The sequence below is a fragment of the Petromyzon marinus genome, chromosome 5 (genome assembly GCF_048934315.1).
Source record: "Petromyzon marinus isolate PM22_M1 ecotype Great Lakes invasive population chromosome 5, UKy_Petmar_22M1.pri1.0, whole genome shotgun sequence".
Taxonomy (NCBI): Eukaryota; Metazoa; Chordata; class Hyperoartia; order Petromyzontiformes; family Petromyzontidae; genus Petromyzon; species Petromyzon marinus.
Genome location: NC_133671.1, coordinates 16,928,647 through 16,942,988, shown reverse-complemented (window position 1 = coordinate 16,942,988; position 14,342 = coordinate 16,928,647). Strand labels below are relative to the sequence as shown.

The 14,342-nt window shown below is 43.5% G+C and overlaps 1 protein-coding gene across 2 annotated transcripts in view; it reads right to left on the bottom strand.

The window, feature by feature from the left end:
- Positions 1 to 14,342, bottom strand: part of LOC116939146 (oxysterol-binding protein 1-like) — a 76,065-nt gene that overhangs the window by 36,879 nt on the left and 24,844 nt on the right. The window contains exon 1 of one of the 2 annotated variants that reach the window (XM_032947192.2): positions 5,680 to 5,848. The exons of the other annotated variant lie outside the window; for it this stretch is intronic. The gene's annotated coding sequence lies outside the window, so the exon portion shown is untranslated. Of the gene's footprint in view, positions 1 to 5,679; positions 5,849 to 14,342 lie in introns of those variants that run through there. 2 annotated transcript variants of the gene reach the window in all.

Genomic DNA, 14,342 nt, shown 5'->3' with positions numbered 1-14,342 from the left:
CTGACAAAAAAAATGATCTGTCTATAATTTTAATGGTAGGTTTTTTTAACAGTGAGAGACAGAATAACAAAAAAAATTCCAGAAAAACGCATGTTATGAATTGATTTGCATTTTAATGAGGGATATAAGTATTTGACCCCTCTGCAAAACATGACTTAGTACTTGGTGGCAAAACCCTTGTTGGCAATCACAGAGGTCAGACGTTTCTTGTAGTTGGCCACCAGGTTTGCACACATCTCAGGAGGGATTTTGTCCCACTCTTTGCAGATCTCACCAAGTCATTAAGGTTTCGAGGCTGACGTTTGGCAACTCGAACTTTCAGCTCCCTCCACAGATTTTCTATGGGATTAAGGTTTGGAGACTAGCTAGGCCACTCCAGGACCTTAATGTGCTTCTTCTTGAGCCACTCCTTTGTTGCCTTGGCTGTGTGTTTTGGGTCATTGTCATGCTGGAATACCCATCCACGACCCATTTTCAATGCCCTGGCTGAGGGAAGGAGGTTCTCACCCATGATTTGACGGTACATGGCCTCGTCCATCTTCCCGTTGATGCGGTGAAGTTGTCCTGTCCCTTTAGCAGAAAAACACCCCCAAAGCATAATGTTTCCACCTCCATGTTTGACGGTGGGGATGGTGTTCTTGGGGTCATAGGCAGCATTCCTCCTCCTCCAAACACGGCGAGTTGAGTTGATGCCAAAGAGCTCCATTTTGGTCTCATCTGACCACAACACTTTCACCCAGTTGTCCTCTGAATCATTCAGATGTTCATTGGCAAACGTCAGACGGGCATGTATATGTGCTTTATTGAGCAGGAGGACCTTGCGGGTGCTGCAGGATTTCAGTCCTTCACGGCATAGTGTGTTACCAATTGTTTTCTTGGTGACTATGGTCCCAGCTGCCTTGAGACCATTGACAAGATCCTCCCGTGTAGTTCTGAGCTGATTGCTCACCGTTCTCATGATCATTGCAACTCCTCGAGGTGAGATCTTGCATGGAGCCCAAGGCGGAGGAAGATTGACAGTTTTTTGTGTTTCTTCCATTTGCGAATAACTGCACCAACTGTTGTCACCTTCTAACCAAGCTGCTTGGCAATGGTCTTGTAGCCCATTTCAGCCTTGTGTAGATCTACAATCTTGTCCCTGACATCCTTGGAGAGCTCTTTGGTGAGTTTGGAATCTGATTGATTGATTGCTTCTGTGGACAGGTGTTTTTTATACAGGTAACAAGCTGAGATTAGGAGCACTCCCTTTAAGTGTGCTCCGAATCTCAGCTCGTTACCTGTATAAAAGACACCTGGGAGCCAGAAATCTGATTGAGAGGGGGTCAAATACTTATTTCCCTCATTGAAATGCAAATCAATGTATAACATTTTTGACATGCGTTTTTCTGGATTTTGTTGTTGTTATTCTGTCTCTCACTGTTCAAATAAACCTACCATTAAAATTATAGACTGATCATTTCTTTGTCAGTGGGCAAACGTACAAAATCAGCAGGGGATCAAATACAGTTTTTCCCTAAACTGTATATGTGAGATCACTCTCTCAAAATCTTGGAGTTAAGTTGATGTTGTCCTTTGGTTAATTATTATATTTTAAAAACGTATCGTCTTTTTTTATGCAGTAGTGGTCATGGCTAAACAGGCTGCGATCCGGCTGACACAGATCTACTTATCTTGTGTCAGAAATAGAGTACAAGAATGGATATCACTGTACGTGCCCTTTGCTGTCCACCACATACAGCCGCAGCAGCCTACAGCAGCCTCTCTGTGCGTGGTGGACAACCAGTCTAAGCGCTGTCCAGGCTCAAACTGGCTTAGCTGCTGAAATCAGGTGCTTTCCGCATGGTTTATTTCAGTGTTCTTGATTGCGAGGCCTCCGTGCCAATGGTGGGCCCAGGTGGCCTTTCTTGCAAGTACACCGGTCAAAACACATCAACACACTTCAAAACGAGCTGATATCAGGACGGGCGAACCGTGAAGAGATTGCGTGAAGAGATTGCATGAGGAGATTGCGTGTTACTCTGCTAAACACCACAGTAATGAAGAGTAAACCCATCAGTTTAGGGTTAATGAAATATGATTACACGTCTGCAGGAAGGGCTGATTATATTTTGCCAAGCCAATTCCTCTTAACCAAAAAAAAAAGCCTTCAACTCGTGACGTAGCATGAACGGACTGTTATACATGCCAGAAAATTTGCCCTGGGGCTATGTGACCAGTCGTTTATCGCATATCTCAAATTCCTCCCGGCGAAGGGTCATTTTTGTAGGAGATCCCGGCCTACAACAAATGGGAAGAGAGAAAACCGTGTTTGCTGGTGTACGAGAAGGAGGATGGAGACAGGTTCGAAATGGAAACGGGGAAGATGCCGCACCCCGGTTAACTGTGAGCAGGGCTTAATTCCGCACGCGATATTTTCCGGAGCGATGCTAGGCCGCCTTGGGAGTTGCCATTATCGGTGGAAGGGACTACCACGAGAGTACGAGGTATATCTATCCATAATAATCCGATATTATTGTACTCTATATTATTATAGAACAGTTTTTTTTTTAATATGTATATATAAAAATAAGGGCAAGATGACACAAAATGGATTTAGATAAATCCAGAAACAGCGTTCCAAACTTTTTCCGACATAAATTAAGCACCGACTGACAATGACACGCTATGAGACTGCTCTCTTTAGCCACTATTCACCGTGAATATCGTGGATCATAGAATGGAATTGTTGGATGGTACAGTGTACCATGCTTGTCATCATCTACGATAGTTGGGAATAACGGCATGCACGTATTACCAGGTAGTGTGGCACGCATGTTATCTACAATAGTTGGGAAAGAGCAGGATGCTTGTATCACCAGGTAGTGCGGCATGCTGTGTACCTCTCGGGCTGCAGCAATAGCAGCAATAACTGGAGAAGGCAGGGAAGGCAATGACATCCTTAGCATCGTCAAACATCATCCGCCATCATCTTCGTCTTTAAATCTTCATGGTCTCCATCTTCATCCATTCTCATCATCATCCGTCGTCTTTCACGCGTAATCTTGATCAACCATCACCTTTGTCTTCATCCATCGTCAACACCGTCAATCGTCCCTTCATCTTCATACATAATGGTCTTCATCAACGTCACCGTCGTCTTCATCATATTCATGAATCATCTTCACCTTCGTCTTAATTATCCTGAAAATGCTGAAATACTGTATTGGTGCTACTTCACCTGAAAGATCTTCTCGCACTGCACACCATCGAGTGGGTATAGGACACCGTGCATCTCCTGCACCGTTCCCAATCTCCTCAGCTAGGAATCTTCGTGGTAGAGATCGTGAACGATCATTGTAATCCTCATCATCATCGTCAACATCATCATGGACCACCGACGATGGCAAAGATGGTGATGGCAGCGATGACGGATAAAGGCGGTAACGATGACTTTCGTTATATTCATCCAACATCGTTCCATCACAGTCATCAGCACCTCCAATTATAGCATGGTTGGCTACGTACGGTGCGAAAGAAGTTCAACGTACATGTATGAAATCAAATCAATCTTTACTGATATAGCACAATTCGTGCATAAACGCAATTCAAGACAAATGAAAAGCGACCGACACAATTTAAACGACAATAAGTTGAATACATAAAAAAGACGTAAAATTATAATTATCTAAAAGTATAATAATAATAATAAAGCATAATAAGCATACAATCAGGGCATCCTAATTAAAAGCCAATCTAAAAGGTATGTTTTAAGATGTCGTTTAAAAACATTCACCGATTCTAATGCCCTCAGATCCTCCGGACAGGCCGTTCCGAAGGCAAGGGCCGTAGAAGCTAAAGGCTGCCTCCCCATAAGTTTTCGTATTGGCCCTTGGCACAACTAAGAGACCAGTGCCGCAGGATCTGAGGGATCTACTGGGTTCACTCCTTAGAAGCATGTCAGACATATATATGTACTTCAGCGTTTATAAATGCCACTGTCTCACATGCATGAGCTCATAAAATGCTATTCCCAGCCACGGCTCAGTGGGCATCATGCAGATGCTCCCATAGACTGACCATGGTGATTAAGATTCCAGAAACCGTAAGCTGCTTGGATAAATATTGATGGAATGAGAAAATGTAAAACGTCGGATACACGGGAAAAAAACAGTTGTCGACAATATCTGTCAAATAATAAAAAGCATGACGGTTTCAACTCACATGCTTGCAGCTGCTGTCCAAACGTAAGTTTTTTTTCACGCCAAGTCATCAAAACGCGGATGTAGTGTCTCGCAATATGTGGTTATGTAATTATTTTCCGAGTGGATATATATAATCAATCTCTGCGAGATGAAAATGTTATTGTGACCCGAACGTAGCGATTAAAAATAACCATGCAAATCCAAAACAAAAGTATGAGAATAATCTAGATTACGATGCACGTGATACAACTTCAAAGTGTCGTGTTCCTATACTGTAACCAATGACAAACTACGGATGCAAAACCGACACACGGAGCAAAACATCACGGAAAGTCGCACAGCCTCACCACAATGGCCAAACAAGACCTTCAAATTTTCTTGCCGTGGTTTTCACACCTGATGATGATTGCTTGTGTTGCAGTCGAAACGTCGTGAGAATTTTTATCGTTTTACATTTTTATTATTGTATTGTTTCCCTTCTACGTGGTGACTTTACGGAAAGAACCAAGAATATGAATCCCTGCAGTCACGAAAGCTTTAAATCAACAATACTTTTACCCTTTCGAGCTCCCACGTTAAAGCCAGATTAAAAGAGCTTGAAGGTTTAACAACAGGAATCAAAAGCGCTCTGTGGTTTTGCGATTTGAATTCGGTTTTCGATGTATTCGCGCGCACACACACGTACGGCAACAGTCAAAGCCAACGTACAGTACCGTATCTGGCAAGCGACAATTCTGACACTCATTTAGCAAATGCCACAATTCCATGCAGAGGGTTTTGACTGCCGAATAATTCACCGAGACACGCCAATACTGTAAGTAATAATTTGCATGTCGGACACAGATCACGTTAAATATTAACAAGGTTAACAACATTACATAAAACAACTAAGAATAGATTTCGATTTAAAGCTTTCGTGACTGCAATGATTCATCTTCTTTGGTTCTTTCGGTAAAGTCACGTAGAATGAGAATAAAATAATAAATTGATAAAATAAAATAACACAATAATATTCTCACGACGTTTCGGCCACAACACAAGAGGCCTTCATCAGGTGAAGGGAGCGAGACTGTCTGGTAGGACAGCGCTGTCCTACCAGACAGTCTCGCTCCCTTCACCTGATGAAGGCCTCTTGTGTTGTGGCCGAAACGTCGTGAGAATATTATTGTGTTATTTTATTTTATCAATTTATTATTTTATTCTCATTCTACGTGACTTTACCGAAAGAACCAAAGAAAACTAAGAATAGATTATTATTTCTAACGGGTCAATAAATAAGTGCTCAAACAATACGCATATATATTCTTTACCTGTTATTAAACTGTACATCAAATAACTAATGAATACCCTCCGCAACTGCCACTTACTACTCCAGCCGCTTATCATACTCACAAAGGCAAGCATGCAAACGAAAGTAATTGAGAGAGCATGGGCACGCAAATCCTAGCCCAAGCTATAAAATTACCGCAGCCTTCGGGGGTGGGGGGGGGATACTCACTCGGTCACAGTCCGCGCAGAGAGACTAAGACGCCGATATTTGAAAGCCAGCTACGGGGGGATCGAGCAGCGATCCGGCGACACGCACTGGGTAGCATCGCTCCAGCAGTGAGAACACAGCGGCGGTGGCTGTGGTGGTTGGTGGTGGTGGAGGGCGTGGGCTGGCGGGCGGGCGGGCGGATGAGCATTGTCAGCAATCCCCCCGCCGCCGTCCGCTTAGAAAGCGCCGCTGCCTTAGCCCCCCTCCCGTGACGTTGCGAGCTCGAAGCGCCGACGACCATTAGCGCTTCCAACCCGGGGTGGAGAGGAAGGAGGAGAAGGGGGGTCGAACGTTCGGAGGGAGAGCCTTAATCGATACCCTATTGCTCCGCATCAGGGCAAAGGTCGTATTGTACACGCAGGGCGACTTAACCGCCACCGTACCATCAACGGAGACCGTATTTTGAGAATAATTTAGATAATTATTTCGAGGGCTGCTCAAGGACATCCGTTGTAAATGCCCTACTTGCCCACAAACAGGGAAAAAAAGACATGGCTTTTGTATGCCCCTGTATAAGCAGCATCCATCCAAAAAAAACCCTATAAATATAGTAAAAATAAATCAGAACACGGTGGGTGGGGGGGATATTTTTCAGCACTTTGACAAATAACCAAATGGCTGAGCGCCAGAGGATTTTGTGGGGGGGGGGGGGAGATGCCTTGCTGAATGACTGTCATTTTGACTTTTCAGCATCAGTACCCCCCCCGCTCCCCTCTCCGAGCACCAATTGAACCTGTCATACATCATCTGCGTACACCACAGTATTTCTCCAACTGACAGATGTGAGAAAAGAGCAATGTGCAGCACTGCCGACCAGGTCGGGATTGGCCATTGAATCAAAGTGCCCTTCAAGGACTTAAGACACACAACCATCCCTCATTTCTGTGCTTGCCAGTGGGGGCTTCAGGCATAAATTCGGTCGGACGACTTCATAATGTAGATATTGCATCAATGCCAGAAATAATTTGTCCAGAACGCGATACATGTAAAAACTATTCCCAGATCTCAAGAAAATAAAATCCATTTCCTTATACTTCGTTCTTTTCCTTCTACGTGACTTTACCGAAAGACCCAAGAATATGAATCCCTGCAGTCACCAAAGCTTTAAATCAAAATCCATTTCCTTGCTAACGTTAACCCTGTGGTCTTAAACCCCAATGTATGAGTATCTATGTTGAACGTATTTCGCACCATACGTGGTCGACCGTGATAATCGGAGGTGTGGGGGAAGGACAACAAACAAAAAAACTGTTCTAAAGAAATTCCTTTTCAATCTAGATGTTAAAGTGCACAGCTCCGGTGGCTTCCTAATATTGGAAATAAGAGCATTCTAGATGGACGCAGAAGCGCACGAGGGCCTAATAGCATTGTCAGCTTTAGGTGTGATGTACCGTAAACCAATTTAACCTATTTTGCAGGCAGTCCTGTTTTCAATGGCCGATTGTTAACAAGTGCGACTTTGCATTCATAAGCTGAATTGTTCGTGTGGTGGGCCTGGTAAATTAAACTGGTTAGAGGCCACTAGAACATTATGGGTTAAAATATAATTGAAGTCTCTCAACGTCACCAGTAAAGTACATGAAATTGAAAATATCATGAAGATCGTCACACAGTGCGACTGTCAATTGCAATGCAAAATCCGTACTTATCGCCACTGTCGCACACCCAAACACATTAATAAGAATCACATTAATAAAACGTTTACGCAATAAATGGGTAGGTTACAGTGGTACGACAAAGGCCCTTTTGTAAGAATGAATGACGTCCGTGTGAATGGAGTCTAGCGTATTAATCCCAGCTCTCCCCGAGTGCTGCCAGCATGGTTCGAGCAATGGGAAGGAAAACAAAAGTCCAATTATACTGCAGCACTTGCCCACTCGGCATCACGATGGGGTTTTTTGGCGTTTTATCCGACTTGGAGAGTTCCAGTATTTCCACATTTGTTTTCACGCAAAAAGAAAACGGTCGGTTATTAACAAATAAAATGCAAAGTTCAAGCACGCAACGGAAGGGCAATCCACACTGCATATAAATACAGACTCTGTACCTCCCACATCCTCTGCCCTACATAGCTGTGAATGTTTAGAAACATAAAAATATGGCAATGGGAAAATAATACCAGCTGAGAATGTGCCCTCTTCAAAGCAAGTTTTTTTTTTCCACTATCAAACAAGTTCCTAGCCTCAAAGATGAATACCAACGCTTGCAATTACACCGAGTAACAGAAAGAGCAAACACGTGGATTAAAGAACACACACAGGTTAATAACATCATTCAACATCATTCAAACTTTATTTGCTTGGGTCCGTGGATGGAATTACTTTCCAGCTCAGACCCCGCTTGCTTGCCCATCGCCACGTATAATTAACCTCTTGTTGTAACAGCTCTCTCGCTGGTTCAGCAGTTCCACTGCGGGATTATATTTTTTCCACCTGAGGACGACCGCTTGTGTTGCGATCGAAACGTCGTGATTTATTTTATTTTATACCTACGTGACTCTACCGAAAGAACCAAATAATATAATTCAAACTGTTCAAATGAGTAACTGGGTTTGGGCAGAACACGTGGCTAGAAGAGACGGTGGTTGATCGTCAACAATAATGACGGGCGTGACAGCCAACGAATGACACGGGTCTGAAAGGGCTTACCCCCAAAGGAGATGGAGCAAAGAAATCGGCTCGCGTGTAGGTGCTATTAACAGCTCTACACCCAGTCATTCATTTTTCATTTACGCATCCTCCATCCTAATGGCTTCGCCGTTATATTTAAAGGATAAAAAAAAACCTAAATACAATCCGTGACAAATGTAGTACGGCAAAAACACATTAACGCGCTTGACGGTTATCGGTGATTGACTGAACGTGACGCAAAACAAAGGTCTTAAATTAGAGACGACACAAACGCAAGGCTTCTAACATTTCTGATTAGCGGGCAATTTCCACCGCACAGAGCAAACCTTTCATCCGGACATCTATTTTTGGATCGTAAACCACCTCCATCGCAGCATCTGCTAACCTACATGCGGGGAAAAAAAAATAACAACACGTTTCTCAACGTATTTTGTCTCTTCGCGCATTTCCAGTGACCTCGGTGAGGAAACGGATATTAAATTGACTTGAACACGTACGCAGCATTACGTATAAACACAACAACAAAAAACATTAAGTGAATAAAAAAAAAATGGGTCCTGCAAAATTCATGGCATAAGACCTTGGGGCTGCATTGAAATACATTTTGGCTCCATCTGTTCCCCTGGTGACAGCGGTGTGTTAATTAGACAGCACTGCGGCACTGTACCGATTCATGCTCACCTTTTGCGCCATATTCCCAAATTGCTGCTTGTAAAATTAACCGCGCGCTGTGGAAATTTGAGTCTCGAACATTTTTCCGCGACGGTTCACAAGCCTATAAATTTACACCGTGTGCCTTGTTGCGCTTTTGTTGTGCACTGCTGTGTTTCAGCGCCCGTGGCTTACAAAGCAGTGGTGTTGCTCTGGGGACGTACATAAATGACGTCACGCGATTTTGGACGATTTTTGACCCGCCCCCCCCACCCCATCGTCGCACGGCGTCACAAAAAGTCAGACCCCCCCCCCCTCAAATATGACGTCATAAAGCTCTGCCCCCCCCCCTCCCAAAAAAAATATATATAAAACATGCTTCAAATCGCTTTAAACTATTGTCATTGTAGTAGTGCGTATTTAATGTGGCGCTGCACTCTGATGTTGTAGGAGAAAACATTTATCGAAAAGTCGATTTAATTAAGTAGAAGGTGTTGTCTATATTTATTTAAAGTTGCGCATTTTGATGTGATGTCACATTTCTCAAACCCCCCCCCCCTCGTCACACATCGTCACAAATGTCTGACCCCTAGGCCACGCCCCCGGCAACGCCCCCTTTCTAGAACCTACCAGCGGGTTCTTGGTGTGCCCCTTCTGTGACATTTGCCCTAGATCCCCCTCTGGTGAACAACCCGGCCTGCTGACGAACGAGTTAGGTTCCCGGGGTCTGTTCGAAAGTCGATTTGGTCGTAAGTGACGATAATCTGAACCTGTCCTGGGCCTCCCCTAAGTCGACTCAGCCTCAAATGAGTACCTGGTGCTGTGTGTAATCATCACCGCGAGGGAGGCACCTATGAAGGCTGTCGTGCCAGCCTTCATAGGTGCTCTCTAACAGCACTTACTCCAACAGTCTGTTAAAGCTACACTGTGGATCTCAACCTTTACTCCTGCCTATACCAAACGTGTTGTATGACACGTACACTAAACATGGGGAATGACCTTAAAAGTTGTATCATCTCCTCTAGATGCCACTGGTTCTTCACGTTCTGCTGATGTAGATGCCACCACCGCCATCTGTTGTGCTGCGGTTGACTTTACGACTTCTCGGTCTGAACAGGCAACTGGACATATGGACGGGTTTGTTCGTATCTCTGAAAGTTCATAAGTCGAATATTCGTAAGTAGAGGTGTCCCTGTATTGATACCCCGCGGATTTCTAATGACCCTCTCTTTACTTTCGTCCCAACAGGTGATTGAATATGTCGTGAAAGGGATGGCTCTATATCTTACAGAGAAGTGTGTCAAAGGATGCGCTAAGCATACTGTATGAAGATTGGTGCAGACAGGTAGAAGACTTGCATTCAAATGGGTACATATTGAGTATTGAATCGTGCAGGACCGCACATACTTTACGAAACTTAACTTTCAATGATGCTCAGAACGAATGGCAGAAATAAACCGTGTGGAATGTAAAAAGAATTGAATAATGTGCCAAGACTAATGTGGTTTTTATTGGTATGTATTTTTAGGAGGGAATCTTCAATTTGCACTGGACTCAGCTCCAGCTGATAGCTTTCCATTTCAAAAGACATTTTAAAACAAGTCAATTTCAGTTCCTGTATTCTCTGGATAATAAGGCTAACCAACAAACTTGTGCCCGGTGTCAAAAAATCCATACAAAATATGGTGGCACGAATCCGCACAAAGACAAAGATCCACAGTGTAGCTTTAACAGACTGTTTGGAGTAAGTGCTGTTAGAGAGCACCTATGAAGGCTGGCACAGCAGCCTTCATAAGGTGCCTGCCTCGCGGTGATGATTACACACAGCACCAGGTACTTCATTTGAGGCTGAGTCGACTTAGGGGAGGCCCAGGACAGGTTCAGATTATCGTCACTGGTGTTAAGCATGAGAGGGAGTTCAACCAGGGTCGCCGGGTTCATAGCGCAGCGCGCTAACCGCCACACCACCGCACACACACACAAACCTAGCAGATTATAAGACACTCCCAAAGTTTACCTTAAAATAGGGGAGAGGGTGGGGGAAAGTACATTTTATGATCAGGAGAACCTGGCATTTTTAAACATACTTTCTTTTTAGCACGTTTATGAACACTACGTCAACGTTGTATCTAACAGCAAATCAACAATTACAAAGGGTCACTCTTTTGTGAATTCCCACTGAGCAATGGTAATAGCCGAGTTGGCCCAGCGTTGCGGTCAGCCCTTTCCCGGTCCGAGACGGCTGCAAGTTGCAGGGTGGGTGTTCCCGTTCACCGCTGAATCTCGGAACGCGCAAACGGTTCGGCGTTAATTTTATTTAGAGAGGCGTAGCGCCGTTGTTTTTAAAGACATTGTACTCACCGCAGAGAACCGTAGCGACACGACCGCACTCTGTGATAGCTGGCGCCAATCTGTGCCACGCGCCCCCTCCCACGTGCCCTTGTGGGAGCCTCGGAACCGACAAAGTTATTTTATTTTAGTTTTTCTTCCGGTTCTGACTGCCCACATCAGGGTTAATGACCCAGTGCAACATGATCCAAGTGGTTAAAGATAAGAAGAATCAGAAAATGTATTTAATCTGGAGGAATCTTACAAGCTGTAATGCTCTTTTTCAGATGTTCAAGTTATTTTTCACAGAAGTCCAAGTAGAGGCAGGTCAGAACGTTACAACGACAAATGCATAAACATAAGCGTGCAAAGGAAAGGTAAGCAAATCACAAAATATATACATTTTTTTCTTTGACCAGGTAAGGCCCACTGAGCTATTTACTGTAGCCCTTTTTCAAAAGCAACCTGGCCACAAATGATAGCTCAACGAAGTGGTTTATCGCATGGAAATTTATAGCAGAGAAGATCAGCTCCAGCACTTGTGCCACATGATCCATGCCAGCCAATCTTCCACCACACACGACACAATTAACATCCCCTTATGTAGTTCACGTATATTTTTTTAAACCAGGTGAGACCTCAAGAGACCAGGATAGTCTCCTTTGCAAGCGTTTAGCTGGGACATTAGTCTGACAAGAGGGGATGATGTTTGCGATGTATGATCCCAATTGAGAAATTCGCGATGTAATTTACGAATTTGGCTAATTCGGACCTTGACGCTGGCACACAATGGTCTTTTTTTACTAATTATTTTGGGAATCTTTTACGTCCACTGCTAAGCAGATGGTGCGTAAAATCACGGTTATCACACACCACAGTAATAATTATATAATCAGTGCGGCCGCCGGGTTTATATAACGAGCGGCGAATGCACTACCGGCTCGGCCGTGTCACCACCCTACGTAACAAAGTATGGAAGTTTGTAAAGCAAACATATTTACGCTGTCCAACATACCGGTACAGGTACTGTCCATGTCAACTCCAACCCAAACCACAACGGCTACCCAAAGAGTTTGCAAATCAAGGGTAAGGCTGATGCCTTCCTGAACTGAGTTGTGATTAAGAACGGCAGAATAAATATCGCAAGCTAGCCAAAAGAGTACTTTCTGAATGGTTTCATTTTAAGAGATTTATTGATTCATTATGGGGATCTTGGAACAATTTGGAGTTTTTGATGCATGGGTAATGAGTCGTATTTTATTGCCCACTAATAATTACAAACATTGCTTTAGTGGGAATGCTATACTCCACAGTTTCTAAAGTGTAAACATGTTTTATTCTTTGTTTTTTTTTCGGTAAAGTCACGTAGATAAAATAAAACAAAAACTTCGTTTAGTATGAATCCTTGCAGTCGCGAAAGCTTCAAATCTAGAATGTTTTATTCTATGTATTTATTTAAGCAGGCAGGGCCCAGTTAGCTGCTAGGCTCAATTTAATGGGCGTCCAGTTGCACATTCTTTGATTACTTCTAAAACACTTCCTTGCAATAAGGTTTTGTTGATGCAGTGCAGAAAAGCGTCACACAAATGGTGTCCTTTATGAACTGCCAAAGCATCACACACCCTGGGTTTCCAACGATTTACTCTTAAATTATTACACCGCTCATGTGATTTAACTTTGGGCTGAGCAGTACCAAGCATCAGGGTGGCTGTCGAATCCAATTCTGACGCTGCTGGTGAAAATCCACGTGATAGAAAGTGTACGACTCAGTAAAAATAAACCACTCAGACTTAATGGAATTAAACTAGTGCTTATTCTTGAGATATTTAGAGGCAATGTCACTGGAATCTGTAAGTGACATGACAGAGTCAATCTAAGTATAAATTGCATTGGCAGATGCTCAGAGGGGCCCGATAATATAATCAATATCACCCGACTAGAAAATAGACGGTTCCTTAAATAACGTTGTCGGCCGACTTAATGGTGCATCACACACAAACACACACGACACATTACAGTTAGCATGGTGCACCGTTCTAAACACTGCAGTTAACCCACCCACGTTGCCAGTATGCCTCTTGAATATTTCACAACACCGTTGCATATTTACTTGTCTCTCCTCCGACGGACCGTACATCTGATTTGTTTTCTCACGATGGCATTTCCCACCCCCCCCCCCACCCCCATTTTCAGTTTCATTTATTTTGGTATAGCCCTGTGAGCCATTCGGCTCTTGGATTGGGTGCAACCGCGAACAAACAAAAAACACGAACACGAAAACATCTTAAAGTGACCGTGACTATGTGCAAACACAAAATCCAAGAAAAGACAGCAAACCGTGCCCATCTCTGATCCTCAACCATCACGCCACCGGGGAGATCTGCAATTCTGGATAAAATTCTCTACGGTTAAATAAATAAGAAGCTCGCAGAAGAAGAAAGGCGTATTAATGCGCTTTGGACCTTAGCAACCCACAACCACACCACCGTGCCCAAACAATGGGCAGCCAGGTTTACAGGAATATGATGACACCAGACGGCCCGTTTTCATTTGACAACATCTCACCGTATCATTGCTGCGCCTATGTTGAAGACAGCAGTGTGTAGCCATCGCTTGAAACACTTTACAATATGAGCCACAGCGACATTCAGTCACTGTATATTGCTAAGTAATTTGATAAAATAATTTATTACGATAAAACATCCGTCTACTGTGCTGTAAAACTGAAAGGAAAAACATTAACATGTTTAAAGCAATAAAGTATTTAAAACATTCAATGTTATAAACGAAGATGTTCATAACATTAAAGATATGCAACATGATGTTGACGGTCAATTTTGAGATTTAAACAGGCCAAACATCGGATGTCAGAATAAGAATATTTATTATACTGGAGGAATCCGATGAGCTCTAAGGCTCTTTTTCACAGATGTCCAGTAAAAGCGGGTAACAACGTTACAACAACAGACAATACAAACACACGATACGTGTGTAAAGTATATGCATTTTAATAAC